Here is a 4,860-nt window from a genome sequence, read left to right as displayed (position 1 = left end):
TCTCTGGTCCTGGTTCCACAAAACAAAATAGTGGCTGATACGGTCACCAGAGCTGTAAGATGAAACCCCTGGGAGATTATGGGAACAATGATTCTTTTATTTATTTTTGATCTGGAATTAAAGAATATACAAACAAAGGCTATGCACCTGGAGTGTAAGAAAATATTTTGTTGTGCCAACGGTGAAAAATAGTCCAATTTTCGGAAAGTAAAATGAACTTGACCTGAGGAGCTGAGCTAACTCTTCCCGATGATGAGCCTTTGTAAAGCTAGTGGATGCAAGGTCAGACTTGTGAAGTCACTGAATCTGATCTCTAGCTTCCTCTCATTTCTTTACCTGCTCTTCTAGCTTCCATTTTGTTCCACCCATACCTCCCTCACTTCTTCTCTTCCATATATCACACATTGTATTAACCTTTTGGGAGGCTCTAGGATGAGAAGATACAGTGCTTTCCGTATGGACACACGTTGTCTAGTGGAGAGAGAGATGGTAAGTGTCACCTGGATGTTTCAAATCAGTTTAGTGCCAGCCTTCAGCAAGAACAGGTAAGTCCAACTGGGAGACAAATAGAAGCAGAAGTGTTTTCAGGAGGAAGTGAGGGTGGTGCTGAGACTTGAAGGATGAATAAATGTTGGCTACATAGACAAGCAAGAAACACAAAACAGGAAGAGACAAAAATAAGTGCAAACGCACAGAAAAGAGAACGTGACAAAGAACAATTAGTTCAGTGTGGTTGGGCCATAAAGTGACGGGAATAGAAGATGAGTTAAACACACAGGGTACAGGTGATAAAGGCTATTGAACTGCCATACTCCAGGGTCTGGATACCACCTTCTAGGTGATTGTGATCCATTCAGGAATTTTGAACAATTAAGCCACAAGATCAGACAAGACCAGATTGACATGGAGACCAGAGTAGATGATGACCAGAGTCAAGGAGACTAGAATCCGGTTGTTTCAATAATCTAGGCCAGAGATGCTGAGTGCCAAGGACAGGAATGCCAGCAATGTCAGGAAAACATAGTATAGAAACAGCACCTAAGAGCTGTTTGGGAAACAGAAGTTTGGGAATCTAATGACTAACTGTAAGCTGCATGCCTCAAAGATGGTTTTTCCATCTTTAAAATCTTATGAGTTATGTGCATTTCATTCATTTACTAGTTCAGGAAGTAGAAACCACTCTATTTCACAAAGAAGGGACATAATACATGGAATTAGAGGCTTGTAAAATGTAGAAGGGCTGGAGGAGCATAAATTAGGGGGCTTCCACAGGACTAGTGACATTAGACTACCAGAGGGAGGAAGCCCCTGTGTGGCCATAGTTGCCTGTAATGGTTGGAATGTGTTTGCCCAAAAACATGCTCAGAAACTGAGTCTCTGCTTCCTTTTCCCTTCCAAGCTCAGTTGTCTATCTCATGCAAAAGTTAAATTGCAATCAAGTCCTAATAGCAAGGAAGTCATACAAATGTTGTTTTTAGTTTTTCGGGTCTTGCATTACAGGAAGTATATCCTTCCAGGTAGTATATGTCAAATGAAGCTAGAGAGTGTCTGGCCCAGTGGATTATGCGGTGTTAAGTAGAAGCCAGCCATGTCTTAGAATACTCAAACAGTCTCATATTCTTCTCTAATGTAAAGACAGCAAAAACTCAGTGAATTATCCCTTACATTGTATGTTTTAGGCTAATTCTTGTTGGACTTCAGATCTTCCCTGGTAAAATGAGCTAGATAATTACTAATTCCCCTTTAACATTCACTGAAAATCTTAAGTTGCTGCATATGCCTCAATAAAGCTTTTCAGAGATGGGAAATATAAGCCAAAGAAAACAAAAAATACAATTAAAATGATTAAGGCAAACTTTTTTAGTCTGTGTGCCCCGCTGTGTGCCCCGATACTAAGCTGGCAATTTCCACAGACACAGCAGAGAGTGAAGAGGGTTGAGATAGCAGAGCAGGAGAGAGAATCTTTGGCACGTATCTCTTTGGAAGCAGCTGTTGGTGTGCTGTGTGTCCCTTCCCCACCACGAATGGGACCTCATGTTCATAATTTGGAAGAATCAGAATTAGATATAATATTGATATTATTTAATTTTATATATTGAATTATATACCTATAATTATCTAATAATATTGCCACTAATAATAACCACTGTTGATTCTGAACTCACTGAGTACCAGACACTTGGTTCAGCAGTTTAAATATGCTGACTTACTTTCATAAGGACTTTCTGAGGCAGATATCACTTTCTCCACTTTACAGATACAAAACTGAGACTCAGGGCAACCTGCACAGGGCCACACAGCTAACACTTGGTAGGGTTATTGACAATGTGTTACCTCTACTTAAGGAAAGCAAAAGGAGGGAAAGGAATGAAGATGTAGGAAGTGTTTATTAGGTGTTAGTCACTGTATTGGAAAATGTAGATGGAAGTATAATGGGAGGATGACACATACATTGCCAATTTCAACATAGTTTTGATCATGATTTGTACCATAAAACTGGCTTAAAAACAATTATTCCCCAAATGCAGAAGTGTGACAAGTTTTCTCTGTGTGTAAAGACTGGATAAAGACACATAGTTGCCTCGATGTTTGAGCAAGGACTTAAAGAATGCAGAGAAATATATGATTAGAGTTTAGCAAAAGCACTAGCAGCCCCAGGGTACCAAGCCACAAGCCTGGGGGAGAGCACAGGAAGGTGAGCATGCTGTCAAACACAAGTGTCAGAATGCAGGTGCATGCCCTGCGTGAATCTCAGAGCCTTACCCCAGGTAGCCATGGCTCAGCATGGCTTATGAGTAACAGTTTCACTAAGTGGCTTCTGTGGTCTGTAGGTTGTCCCCTCAGCCCCCAGCCTGGCCCCCTTGAAGATTCATGTGTGGGGAGTTTGCTCCCCAGGAAGGCGTGGTGGAGCCTTGAAGAGGTAAGGCCTCGTAGAGGGTCCTTAGGTCAGCTGTGGACATACCTGCAAAAGAGACTGAGGTATTTCTTATGAGACCCTGATTGGTTCTCAAGTTCTCAAGAGAAGATTGTTATAAAAGCCTGAGCCCCACACACCACTCAGAACTCTGGCCTCCAGTTTGGGGATATCATTTCTTTGTCCCATGTATGCTCCTGTCCTGAGGAAACACAGTCTAAAAGGTCCTCACCAGAACTAAGCTGATGCCAGGAGCATGCCCTTTAAACTCTAAAACTTTGAACCAAATACACCTCTTTTACTTCTGAGGTTCACCTGTATCAGGTGTTTCATTATACTAATGAAAAATGGACTAACAGTGGCTAATGACTAAGGAAACATTAAAAGTAGAACAAGGGTTTTAAGAAATAAGAATTTTTTATACAGATTTATTTATTTATTTGAGAGGCAGAGTTACAGAGAGGCAGAGGCAGAGAGAGAGAGAGAGAGAGAAAGAGAAAGGTCTTCCATCTGCTGGTTCACTCCCCAATTAGCCACAATGGCTGGAGCTGCGCCAATCCGAAGTCAGGAGCCAGGAGCTTCTTCCAGGTCTCCCATGTGGTGGGTGCAGGAGCCTAAGGACTTGGGGAATTTTCTACTGCTTTAGCAGGCCTTAGCAGAGAGCTGGATCGGAAGTGTAGGCAGTCAGGACTCGAACCTGCACCCATATGGGATGCTGGCTCTACAGGTGGTAGCTTTACCAGCTACGACAGCACCAGCCCAGAAACAGGAATGTTTTAAACTGAAGTAATATACTTCTAATGATGGGGTTTCAAGCATTTGTGGAAAATCGGGAGCGTGTTTTCCCACAGTTAGGGTAGCCACTCATCCTGGTTTGTTCCTGAAAGTCCTAAGTTACATCAGCTGTGCTGGTATCTTTATTAATAGTGCCATCTCTTACTCTAAAAATGGTCTGGTTTAGTTAAAAATGATACCTCACCTTGCTCATTGTAAGAGAAGCTCCTGTCACTGCTCAAAGTCCATCCCAGAGGCTCATTCAGCCTGTAACAAACACAGCTGCCTTCCTGCCTGTGGGCTGCTGTGCTAAGTTAGCTATAGGACATGTGGGGCTAGTCCCTGAAAACCTTTATCTAGTAAATGAAAACTGTTTGGCATTCAGTAAGACTCAATTTATTTGTTGAGCAGTTCTACTTCATAAGGAGACAGAACTAGTAAGGAAAATATTTTCTTATAAGATACCTTTTGTGGGCTGGCGCTGTGGCTCACTTGGTTAATCCTCTGCCTGCGGCACCGGCATCCCATGTGGATGCCGGGTTCTAGTCCCAGTTGTTCCTCTTCCAGTCCAGCTCTCTGCTGTTGCCCCGGGGCGGGGCGTGGAGGATGGCCCAAGTGCTTGGGCTCCTGCACCCGCACGGGAGACCAGGAAGAAGCACTTGGCTCCTGGCTTCGGATTGGTGCAGTGCCAGCCATAGTAGCCATTTGGGGAGTGAACCAGCGGAAGGAAGACTTTTCTCTCTCTCTCCCTCTCACTGTCTGTAACTGCTTGTCAAATAAATAAATAAATAAAATGGATTTGTTAAAAAAAAAAAAAAAAACAAAGCAAAGCAAGATATCTTCGTGCCTTTTCTTTTTGTTTCTCCAAAGTTCTCAGATAGAGCAAATGTCTCCAACCGGGATTTCTGCATATTTAGCGTTTGCATTCACATAGGTGGTGATGCTCTGTGGGCAATTAGCTCTTTCTAATAGTCCAGTTTCTACAATACTCCCCCTTCTGATCTTCTGATTTTTCTGGTCTCTATAAATAATTCAGTAACTTTGCATTATCTCATAATTGGGTCTTCAACTCAAAGACTGCACCTTACTCATCTTCTTATTTCTCTGACTAGGGTCCAGCTAAGTGTATAGCAGGTGTTCAAAAAATTATTGGATGGCTATATGGTTTGAAC

Source organism: Oryctolagus cuniculus, chromosome 7 (assembly GCF_964237555.1).
Source record: "Oryctolagus cuniculus chromosome 7, mOryCun1.1, whole genome shotgun sequence".
NCBI lineage: Eukaryota > Metazoa > Chordata > Mammalia > Lagomorpha > Leporidae > Oryctolagus > Oryctolagus cuniculus.
Note: the sequence above shows the minus strand (reverse complement) of the source record.